The sequence below is a fragment of the Anomalospiza imberbis genome, chromosome 5, assembly GCF_031753505.1.
Source record: "Anomalospiza imberbis isolate Cuckoo-Finch-1a 21T00152 chromosome 5, ASM3175350v1, whole genome shotgun sequence".
NCBI classification, from domain to species: Eukaryota; Metazoa; Chordata; class Aves; order Passeriformes; family Viduidae; genus Anomalospiza; species Anomalospiza imberbis.
Window position 1 is genome coordinate 20,406,178 of NC_089685.1, and position 12,798 is coordinate 20,418,975.

General features: G+C 35.8%; 1 protein-coding gene across 4 annotated transcripts in view; it reads left to right on the forward strand.

The window, feature by feature from the left end:
• Positions 1 to 12,798, forward strand: part of GRM8 (glutamate metabotropic receptor 8) — a 301,899-nt gene that overhangs the window by 272,569 nt on the left and 16,532 nt on the right. The window contains exon 9 of one of the 4 annotated variants that reach the window (XR_010999002.1): positions 749 to 854. The exons of the other annotated variants lie outside the window; for them this stretch is intronic. The gene's annotated coding sequence lies outside the window, so the exon portion shown is untranslated. The remainder of the gene's footprint in view (positions 1 to 748; positions 855 to 12,798) is intronic. 4 annotated transcript variants of the gene reach the window in all.

Sequence of the window (12,798 nt, forward strand, 5' to 3'; positions counted from 1 at the left end):
AGGAAATATTTTAACAAACAGGTTGTGTTTAGGAAGCCATTGTGGCTGGAGAGAGCCTTAACAAAAGGAGCTAGTTTTCTTGGAAAGCCTAAGAGTCTAATATTTTAATATACCCAAGATATTCTGCTATAAATTCAGCCATCCAGCACTTGATTTCCTAATTCTGAAAATTTTGTATCGACTGTATATACAGTTCATGCAAAGTCCAGTTCCTTTATATTATTTGTTTATCTGTGCTCCATATGCAAAAATGACATATTTCTTTGTCTTTCTTTTGATATATTCAGTTGTCTTCTAAGATTACTGAACAATTTTGAGAGGAAACAAAGTATCCAGTAGCTGTTTTGGAAAGTTTAAGGAGGCAGCAGGTTTCTGTTTTTACTGAACAACCTTCCTGGACTTTTTTCAAATGAGTGACTAGATAAAGATTGTTGTGAGAGGTCTCCTAGGACTGCACAGGGAGAATGTTTTAATAATGTCTTTATTTTTTATTCCTGTGTTCTGATTTGGTTATGAAAATGAGGAGAAAGTAGCTGTCAGTAGATGGAAAATTATGTGTGTATATTGTGTGAATATTGAATTAATTCTCAGCAAGTGGTGTTTGGATCACTTATATCATTAATTAAGGTGGGTAGGACATTTGGTGGAGTCATTGTCCTGAAAGTTTGCCATTTGGACAGACTTTCACATCATCACTGTACAGAAAATGTTGCTGCTTTGTACATAGATCCCAATTTTTTTTTCACAGCATGAGAATGCCAGGTCATCTCTGTTGCCAGTATTCCTACAAGTCCAGGCATGAAGATCTACTTTCAAATTTCAGTTTAATTAAAAGTTTTCCATGTTGGTTTAAGGTATGGTAAGCCACTTTTTTGAGTCTCTAAGGAAAAATATAATTCCATGATGCCCTGTAGCATGTTCATGAAGCTAATGTTCTGGGAAATATGAGACCAAGTCCCTCCATTCTCAAGAATGGTTATCAGGCTAACCAACAAAATCTTAATAACATTTATGATGCAAAAGGATGCCACCGCCTCTTCTGTCTCTCATAGCTCTATTTGATTTAATTTGTTTTTCTTTCAAGGGCCTGAAAAGAAAATATACTATGCAGAGATAAATAAAATACTTATTACTTAAAAATGGTTAACATGATTGAGTTTTTCTGTGAGCAAAACCAGAATAAATGCATCTGATTCAACCCCAACCAATTTTTAAATTATAGCTTATTTGCCAAATTAGAGGTAAAAAAAATTGTCATTGACTTAAGTTCACTATCTTGCATCCTTCCTTCATGAAGAGCTGTATACAATATTCTACACCAGCCCTAGGGGAAACACAGCCTTCAGCTACAGCTGCTTGTAAATGGGGACTGATGACTAACACAGAAAAATTACACAGCTCCTTTTCCAGGAGATAAAGGATATCTCAGGATATCTCCACTGAAATGATGGTTGCCCTTGAATCTGTTAGTGACATTAAGTGTGACGATAGTCTTTGTTACCATGATTCCACACAGAATTCAGTGCAGTCCTCACTAAATCCGCTGGCACCCAGGGCAGTTCTTGTTCGCCTGCAGCTCTGCCCGGCATTCCCAAGCAGTTCAGTTCCTCAACAATGTGATATAGCTTCATGATCAAAAACCCAGATGTACCGGAATATGAAAATACAGAATGGGTGCTCAGCTGTAACTTTTGAAGGGCTTCTGCTGTGGTAGGAGTTCTGTTTATCCAGTGGATAAGTGTTTTATAATGAGTGCAGGACCTGAATGCGGAGGAGTAAGAGGCCAAACTCTTGAGTGCCAATGCACATCACTGTGGTGTTATACACTCATAAAAGTGTGGAGGTAGATCACAAAACAACTAATAATTCTGCAGACACAGAGATAAGCCTTCACTGATCTGTCAGAAACCATGAATCTAACAATGTTAAAAAAATATATATAATTATAAAAATAGTGCATAGTATCATTTTTTAATGGTAGAAAAAAAAGTTAAGGGATAAAATATCATACTTGAAGGCTTAGAGTAGTCTCTAGTGATTAAGAATGAAGAGAAGGACTTCACAGAGTAGCTTTTTCTATGACTTAGGCCTCTTTTATACATTCCTCTAAAGCACCTTGTTTTGACCACCCTTTAAATTATGTAATTTGACCGCACTTCTAATCCACTCTGGTAACTTCTACATACTTAATCATTTAAAAAAATAAGGTATGTTTCATTTTATAGTATATAGTTCTAAAAATAAAATAGCTATTTGTAGTAGAATAGAACTGTGGGGTTTTTTTATGTCACCATTTTTTCCTTCTTATTGGTTTCCCATTATATGCCATTGTTGTTAGTGCTTATGAGCTCTTGAAAAAACTTTTATGAGCTTTTGAATTTTTGTTCTTTGCAGCCCTACTTTATGTGAGAGATCTGATATATAAAAAATAATATAGTAAAACTAAACATCATCACATCTCCCACAATCATTAGGTAGCTTTGATTAAAAAATTATTCCTTCATATAGAATCATGTCTTCATTTCTTCAAGTCTTTTTCCTGAAGTTTGAAATTTGTATTCTCTGCAGCTAAAAAAGTATGCATCTGTAAACATGCTGTGATTTTCCACTTGCATAGCAACAGTATACTTTTTAAGTGGAGACAACAAATGCTCAATAATTTGTGATTACTCCAAGATTCTTTCATTTGATAATGCAAACCACTATGTTTAATACCTTTCAAATGCATAATGTATGACTTTTCGTCCTAGTGGAAGCTTTTAGGTTTTATGTAGTTCATGAGATTTCCTAATCTGACATAATTGTTGTGGCACCAACAGTTTAAAAAGTACCTCTTCTTTTAAAGGAGTCTCCTAATCTACAGGGGGCCTGTTCTGACAGAAAAGTGCTGTGTGGCTTGTGACAGACTGCTTAGTTACTGCCTTGGAAGTAAAATGGGGACAGTTAGACTCCCTCATTTGGCCTTTCTTGTGGCTCTGTCTGTCTCACAGAGGCTTTTTTTTCTTGAAGGGCTTGTGTCTTGGTTTCAGTTAGGGCAGAGTTAATTTCTTCTCAGTAGCTGTTACAGTGCTGTGGTTTTTAAAAATATTAAAAATGTATAATTACTGTAGGAAAACCAGTTTGCAGAGTATTTCAACAAGAAAGGTACATGAGATAACCCCCACCGTGCTTAATGATCACATGGTGTTTGTACAGAGTTGGTGGATAGAGCTCAATGAATAAAGGAACGGAAGGTCACTGTGACCCCCTTGTAAGGGAGCCGGATAATGCAGTTTCCTTATGGCAATATTTATTCTCCAGACAGATAAACTGGGATTTATTTGACAGTATGCAGATATGGAGGGTATGTGAACACAGTCACCCTAGGTTTCTAGTCAATATGCTGAGTTCCAAGTCCAGGTTCTTACTCGAAATTACGTTTAGAATGACCACAGAAATGTCAGTGTCCACCTGCCGATGGCTTGTCTGTCATCTTTTACAAGTGCAGTATTTATCAAACATTGTGTCTCTGAACATGCAGTGTATGGAAGCTTTCAAATATAAAAATGAATGTTCCAATAGCACAGAAGCTACCCTTTTATATCTGCTAAAATATTTAATATACAGTAACTACCTGGGATTAAAAAAAAAATATATATATATGTAACAATTGGAGTCCTTACACTCATAGGACTTCAGTGGCCTGAAATAGTGACCTTTAGGCAGGCAAATATTTACTAAATTGTACAATAATTTTGCTAAATATCTTAGCTATGTCAATTTTTTAACATTTGCATAAGCCATAAGCATCAACTCTGTAACTTCTATTTTTATAGAGAATATTACTGTGGTTGTTGAATTCTTTCACAGGAAAAAAAATAGCTTTAAGGAATATTTCAAATTTTTTTCCTTTTTTGATTATTAGAAGCCATATGATGTAATGTGATGTCCAGAAGACATTACTATGTCTTTGCATGTCTCTGATATTCTTTATTACTTTGCTATATGATAAGTGTTTTGGTAGTTTATTCCACACACAGTTTCAGTCAATCATATTTGCACATATATAATCTGTCCCTTTAAAATTCTGGTTTTATTGCTAGATCCTTTAACAACCTGTAACTTCTGATAGTTTGTAGCTCTGAGTTATCTCACTTTTTAGTATTGACAAGAAAGAAAAATAAAAATTAAAAAGAAAATTAAATAATGGAAGAACTCTGGTGGCAGAAATAGGAGTAAACTATGGCAGAATGCTGGGAAGATATTTTGTTGTCAGAGGGTAATGGTGGAAGTAACTCCCAGTTTTGTTACCTGTGCATTCAGAAAGGTCTGACTGCTACAGAGTCACAGGGTCCTGAAAGAATGAAAATTAGGGTACTTTTCACCCCCCAAAGGCATTGTCAAAAAACCCTCATAGTGTGGTACTCATAGGAAAACAAGAACTTCAAATGATGGCTAACTTGCAAGGTTTTCACTGAGAAGAAAGGAGACAGTTGTGATTTTAAAGTATACTGAGAGCCACAACTGAGAGTTTAAAGAGTTTATGATAACATAGCACCACTATTCTGTTGAAACTTTGAGATTCAGAATGTTCTGAGATAAACTTTTTTCTTTATTGCTTTATTTAAATTTATTTCAATGTTCAGTTAATTGGTTCAAATAAAAACTTTTATATTCACACTCCCTCCAGTCATGTAATCATGGCTATCAAAATCTTTAGTGTTTTCCAGAATCACAAATAACAAATTTCAGAATCTTCATATATAACTTTAGAATCCCTAATTAAAGGGGTATATGTAGTTAGCTTAGCAGTTATGTAGGCACATGTAGCTAGTTAAGCCTTACTTTGTACTTCTGTTTGTCTGAATTCTAGTTTCTCTTTCTGAATAGAAGTGAAAATATGTGTGGACATAGATTATTTATTTGGGGGAGGAGATATTGTTAGTAGGATCATTTATAAAGTATTGTTAGCTTAAAGCACAAATCCACAAATATAATATGTGAATTCCTTTACTCTGAACAGAACTGTACTTATGTTTCTGTTTCATGGACCTGTTTATAAGTGATAAAGACTATCTGATATAGATTTGAATTTTGGAAGAAAGCCCTAAGTCTGTTATGAAGAAATGAAATGTCTGAATCAACTCTGCCCATAGATTAGGAGCAAAGACTTTTTTAAACATTTGATTACTTTATAAATTGTGTTGATAAAATATGAAAGAAAGCTCTTTTGTTCAACTTAAAAAATACATGTTGCTTTTTAAGAATGAAGAGGTACACTAATATAAAAATACCTGTAGAAAACATTTTAAGCTATGGATTACCTTAGATCTCTTATTTTCTCAGAAACTTTCTTTACACAATCCAAAAAATGCTAGCAAGGAGTTTGCTGTTTCCTCAGAAATCAGAGGTAAGGATACAAAGGTAAAATGCATCACATTATCTGACTAGTGCTCCATTTTTTTTTCCAGAAGGCAAGTGCACATCATGTAGTTTTAAGGGCATTGGTTGAGTTGCATTGACTTCACAACTGGCAGCAAAACTACTGAGCCATTTCCTCATCTCATCCCTTTTGGTCTCAATACTGTGTATACCCTTGTAATGGGGATGATCAAGAGTCAATATGATGAAGTCAAGAAAGAAGGATGACCATGACTTGATTTGTGTTTCATTCAAAGCTGTCCTTCATGCAATGTGGTGTAAACAATTTAGACATGAGCATCCAGCATTTAAAGAAACAACTTTAAATGCTGCATCTGAAATGCTGAATTTAGGATGTTGGTTAAATGAGATTACAGTATGATAATCTATCACATAAAAAAAAATCAGGAGTGTCTGGTTCATGTGTTGCAAACTCACAGACAGAATGATTGCTAAAGATTCTACTAATTGGCTGAACTATGTTGCAGAGGGTGATGCTCATGTGGTGATGCAGTCTTTCAAACAGAATGGTCTGCCACTGACTAGGTCCTTGCAATGGCATCGTGAGCTGGTTTGGATAAGGCTCCCTGAACTATTTTTTTCTGGATTCACCTCTTCAGCAAGTTAATGAAATTATCCCATTTTGCAAGGCTGATTTTGGAGTATTTGAGAGTTGATGACTAAGTATGCTGCATGTCTACCAAAACAAAGCCCTGCTTACTGAGCTACACCATGATTATATGTAAAATACTAACCTGAATTTCACCCTCATGTAACAAAATAATTTGAATTCCATAGATCTTGCCACACCGTTAAGTCTTTTCCAATTTCTGAGCTTGCCACTCTCTGTGAAATGCATGTTAATAAGGCACTGAAAGCAAAAATGTAGCAAAGTACTGCAGATAAAACTTACATAATGTGTTGTGTTAAAAATCCTCAAACTCATTTTCCTGCCCTGTTGGGCCAAGATCAAGAAGCACATATGGTAAGTAAAGCCACTTGCTGTTGGGAGATTTCTGCATTCCCTCTGCACAGGGAAGAACAATTTAGCCTCATCTCTCACTCTCTTCTGTTAATCTGGCACAAATCAAATGCAAAAGACAGAGCATGAATGTGGATAAGTGAGAAGATTCAATTTCCTGTCTCATGTGGCTAAACATTTCTTGTTAAGTGTCAGGTTTAGGGCTGAGTAAACAGTGGAATAATATATTTATGGTTCTGTTTATACAATTTGACTTGTGATTCAGTAAGCATTCTCCCTATTTTCTTAGATTTCAGTTACAACTACAAAAACTGCAGTTTTGCTTGTATATACATGGAGACTAAACGGGCTTTCAACCCTTCTTTAGCATTCCTGCTTTTCTGTAGCTTTTGTATTTTCATATGAATGGAGGAAAATTATGAGTAATATGGATAAAAAAGTGGATTGATATAAGATATCTGCAACACATCATCAAATAAGGTTTCTGTATGTACAAACAGAAAAATTACTTGTGAAGAGAAAAATTGCATACCACCTCTTTCTTCAATATTATGGTGCAAGAGCTCAACACTTGAGGGCAAATGCCCTATGGACACTTTTGATTATGCTTTAAACATGCCTTGGAAATATCCAAGGAATAAAAGCCAGGGGCTGCCAGTGATTAGGGTGAACAACACTGGCAAAGGAAGGCTGAGAATGGTGGCAGAAATAGCAACTGATTGGTATGAAAATTACAAGAGAAAGGGTCTGCAAAATTTGCTAAACATTTTATCTGATTTAGATTTCACTCTCTTTTTTGCCTTTTGAAGGTAGGAACACAGCTAATGTAAACTCTAGAGCTCCTATTTGCAGCCCAAAAGAAGCAAATAGAGTGTTGTTGCAGGGGAGGGGGAAAAGCTGTGGGGAAGGACAGGAAATTATTTTTAGTCTTCTAAGTGTTCCCATACTTCCTGTCTCTTATTATATCTTCCATTCTAAAGTACTCTTAGCCTTCACCTGAACAGTCTCAGGGCATTAATGATGATTTCATTCAGCATTCCTGTTGGCAAAAATTAGGCCATCCAATCAGGGAAGGCAGTGAAGGCAGGATACTCTGTCAGTGATGCAGGCAACCCGTTAGATGATAACAATCTAAAAATGCCTTCCGAGATAAAAGCAGAGGAGGTTACAAGGTAGGACACAGGGAAACAAAGTAAGTGTCCTGAGCTGAGGGTTCATTCTGAAAGGCTCACAAGGAAGACAGTGGTTAGGATCACTTGTGGCTATTAGATGATTTGAGTAGCTGGTAAATAACAGGGCTTTCCTTTTCATAGATATGCTATCATGCACTATATATTATTTTACCTCCTAGTGAAGCTCAATAGATAGAATATGATGGGCTTATTAGCTATGTAATACCAGCAAAAATATATTTTAGTTAAAGTTGTCATGGGTCATCTGTTACTTCCATACAAAATATTGCCTAGTACTATAATAGTCTGTCAAAACCACAATTTACACAAACTACTACTGCCTAAAAACAATAGTGTGCTAAATTTGACTGGACTGATCCTACTCTAGGCCAGATTATTTATACAGTTATAAAACTAAATAATGAATAAAATAACTACATACATTTTACTGCACCATGTTTATTCTTTGTTTACTATACATAGTGATTTCCAAAGCATGAAAAAACAACTCCATTCCTTTTGGAAATTAATATTGGAGATGCCTGAAATACAGACTGGATTTACTAACCATTGATAAAATAACAGCAACAACTAGTTGGTTCTCCAGATTTATATCAATGATTGAAGGAAATACAATAAAATCAGTGAGCCTAACATACAGATTGGTGAGGTTCTGCCAGACAGAATAAAGTATGGAAAGTATATGCAGTTTTATATCAAAAATATTTAGAGTTTACATATGACCAGCCCTAGTTATCTTATTTCTACCACAAATTAAAAAAAAAAAAAAAAAAAGTTCAGCCAACTTTTATATAGAAGTGGAGGTCCTAAACTGACAGCTAAAGAAGAGACAAACAAGCTGTGGTGTGAGCTACACCTGACAAGATATTATAGGATATTATTCCTCCACCGCAGAAAAAAAAGAAGTTATGAATAGTCCAGTATAGAAAAGTCTTTAGATAAAGACCATGGCTTTTCTCATTAAACATTTCCAGTGAGCTGTTTGTTTTTGACCACATCAAACAGAAGTCTGTGGTCCTTAAGCATACTTTTTCAATCTTCCAGAACATATTAGTGAGTTAAATACCTTATAGATGGAAGCTGTTGTTAGCTGCCATTTTGATCATTAATAATAGTATTCTTAGGCCATATCTAGAAAGAATTGCAGACATATCTGGAGAACAGAAAATAAAGTTAACCAACCCACACTCACATACTGAACCTGACTAATATAGTTACACTGGCAAAATCCCAATGTGTGCTTAGGCCAAAAGAGGAAAGCTAATGTTAGTTTTGCATCTGTCATTCTGTGAGGTGAGGTAACGGTGCTGGCGGGAGAGTATCTCTTTTTGGCATACATTGAGGAGATTTGACAGTGCAGCCCCAGCAGACTGGCTAGTGGCGGAGGCTTTTTAGTTTAGACAAGCATTAAATTTTGCATTGAAAATGGGTGATCTGGCAAGATAAAGTATTTAAGTCAGAATAATCCCGGAAAGCAGTTAAGGGAATCAACAAGGTTGGCTCTTTTGTCTGGCCACCATTTTTCAGGCTGCAGGCTGTATTTCAGCCCATTGAATCAGGCTCACTGAAAGCAGAGAAAATTGATTATCTCATTAGTTGAAAAGAGTGTTGATCTCTGCATTTAGATGCATTGGAACCATAACTAACAAATCTAATGATGGTTCTTTTTTTTTTCTTTAATGACAGAAAATCACTATCTAGTGACTGGCAATTGCATGGTCATGTTCCATTTGGCATGCAATTGCTCTTTATAATTTTGTTATACAATGGCAGATAATAATTATTGTTTAAGAGTAGAGAAACCAAAAAGATTCCTTTTAAATTTTATTTTAAGGAAGAGGAAGGAAAACTACCTTTTAGTTCTTTCACTTAATTGAGTTGGTTTTCCTCCAGAGATTGAATGTCCTATTTAATCATTACAGCAGCTGGGCAACAACAATCTGAATATATAGGAATATAAACCAAAGGGATTTTCTGTTTAAAACGTTGGCAACATCTTAAAACATAAAATCTGTTGAATTCTGAGTTGGCTTTGAGAGATGGATATGTGGTACTGAATAAAAGACTTCATCATAATAAGTAACATTTTTAAAATTCTTTGATGACTTGAAACCCTTAATTTATGTAAAGTATTAAATTAAGATATACCATAAAAATAAAGATAATTAATTGAACTGATCAGAATCCCAAGTACTTTACACAGGTTTCACCATATTTCACTGTCTTACTTTGAATACTAATTTATAATAGCAATTATTTAGATAATTATTATTTAGATTACTTAAATATCCATAATTAGCAAATTGAATACAATTAAAGCAAATTAAAATATGCTCCTTATCTCAGTCTTCTTTATTTGTTCAAGAAGACAGAAGAAAGGTCAAAATGTCAAGCATATATGACAGAGACAAAGAAAGAAAAGTATTAATAAAGTCAGTAACACCACTCCACTCAGCAACGTCTTAATTACTACTACTACTACTGAAGGATTTGTGAAGCAACAGCTAATTATAACTACTACTATTATCTAATTTGTGGTGATATTTTTTCTTTTCCCATTTTCAGATAAGTAACTAGGTAGTACTCAATTTTAAGAACACTTTTGAAAGCTAAAAACATTTAGCTGTATAAGCAAATCAATTTGTCGCACTTTGGTCCCTGGAAAAATCATTGAACAAACCATCTCAGAACCAATTTCTGGTCTCATGAAGGAGAAGAAATTTACTGGAAACAGTCAACATACCTAACCAACCTGACTGCCTTCTTCAATGGGACATGAGTGTTTGTGGATGAGGGGAAAGCTGGGGCTGTTGTTTACCTTGATTTTAGCAAGAGTTTTGACACTGTGTCCTGCAATATTTTAGTACCTAAGTTCAGGATGTTATAGTCTTTGTGGGTGTGCATCTGACAGGTAAGAGTCAATTTGGATGACAGGAATCAGAGGATCATGGACCTATTTCATGCTCTATTTGAAGGCCACAGGAGGTCTGTTCTGGGACCTGTTTAACATCTTTACCAATGGCCAAATAGTAGATGGTAACAAATTGGGGTATAATTGCTGATTTGCTAAAGGAAAGGGTTGTCATATAAAGACACCTAGACTGGATGGAGGAATGAACCAACGGGAAGCCATATAAAATTAGTAAGGCATGATGCAAATTTGGCACATGGAAAGCTAGAGACCTTGCAATGGTACAGGTAAAAACTGACTGACTGGGTAGAAATTCTGTAGAAAAGGCCGAGAAGGACTCACAGACATCAAACTAAACATGAGTTAGAACACCCATGGTCACAAACAAGGCCATCAGCCTCCTGGGCTCTGTTAACAGAAGCAGATAGGTAAATTGAGGGCAAGGATTACCTCTCTCTATCTGGTCCTCATTAGGAGACATCTGAAATACTAACCTCCCAGCACCTCCTAAGAGACATGGCAATAGACTGGAGCAAGTTCAGTACAAGGACCATCATGATTGTTGATGGCTGAAGCCCTTACTCTGTGAGTAGAAACTGGTGAAGCTGGGCTTGCTCAGCCTGGAGCAGAGACAGCTTTGGACAGATTGATCAGCAGCCCCTTGTGTTTATATTTTGGTCACTGAGAGAATGGAGCCAGTCCTTTCACAATGGGGCTAACTGGAGAGCAGGAATCCATGGACGTAAATTGAAACAAAATTAATTTAAATCTGGTTAAAAGGAAAAATGTTTTTTCCCTCTAAAGGCAGTGAAGTACAAGAGGTCCCCTAGAGAGGCTATGCATTCTCTCTTCATCTTTGGGGGTTTGAGAGACCTGACTGGATAAAGACCTGAGACACCAGGTCTGACTGCACAACTGACCCTGCTTTGAGGAGAATGTTGGACTAGAGACCCAAGTACCCTTCCACCCTGAACTAACTATACTTATAAATGAAACAAAGTCTTTTTGGGAATAATGCAATCAAATTACTTTGTTAAACTGATTTGGATTCTTGTAAGGTTTTATGAATTTCAGCTCGAGGTCTTGATTTGGTACAAAGCCTCTTTTTAGCAGAAGTCTCACACAAGGGATTTTCCTCCCAGCAGTTATGCTGACACCATCACATAACACAGTAGATCAGAGAATTGCAGATGTTAAAAAGCTAAGAGATTATTTTACCCCAACTTCTCATGGCTCAGTCCCACACATTTCCATGTTTTAGTTCAAATTTGAACAGCTGGAAACTGATTTCAGGAAACTGAAATCTCTTGGTAGCTATACTTCACATTCTGCTTGAATCTAGATCTGTTCTGCCCTTGTAGACAACATCTTTTTAGGCTGACAGCAAACCTCTCTTAGTCTTGTGGCAGATGATAACTGTGACTATACAGGAAGTACTTCAGATTTCTGAAGGGAAACTCACTGGCTTATCTTCTTTGTAGGGTGTTATCATAGCAAGAATAGATGGGTGTCTGAACATCCCGGTGTGCCAGATTCACCTTAAATGATTAACTGCATTTGTGAGAGTAACATAAGTGTTTGTGTCACTCATATTTCCCCTGAGTATATTACAGTCAAGTCATACTAGAGTCAGCTCTGAATCAGTCACAAGCCCACCTTGTTGTTGGTTCTGGAGTGCAATTTCTACACATTTATTGCTGCATACTTTATAGACATAAGTTTCTATCTTCTGGCATTGCTCCCAGAAAGATTGAAAAGTTAGGGTTTTTATTTCAGGGTTAATATTCTTGACAGGTAGGAATGACAGAGGAAAAGCATATCTTGGATGCTGACATCAGAGATATTCTAATGCTGAATCTAGTATGCAGCATTACATATTTTAATTACCTGTTGTACTTATTATGCAATATTACACATTGTAATAGGTAACTGAGATTGTAGCTACTGAGGGTTCAAATATATAAATAATAAAAACATATAAGGATTGTGGAAGGACTACACTGTATTCAGTCTTTTATTATCTGGGATTAAATAACTGAAACCTCACCAGAGAAGGTTGCAGTTGAATAAAACAAAACAAAATAAAACAAAAACCAAACAAAAACAAACAACCCCCCCCCAAAAAAAAAATAAAAACAACAAAAAAAAAAAACAAACAAACCCACCCAAAAAACTTACCCAAAAAAACCCATATTCAATTTATCCTGAACATAGAAATAGCAAAAAAGAAGGTGAAAATTAGAAGGATAGTTTGCCTGATCAGGGCAGAGGAGTAGGGAGGGGGAAGGTATATATGTCATCACTGCTCTACC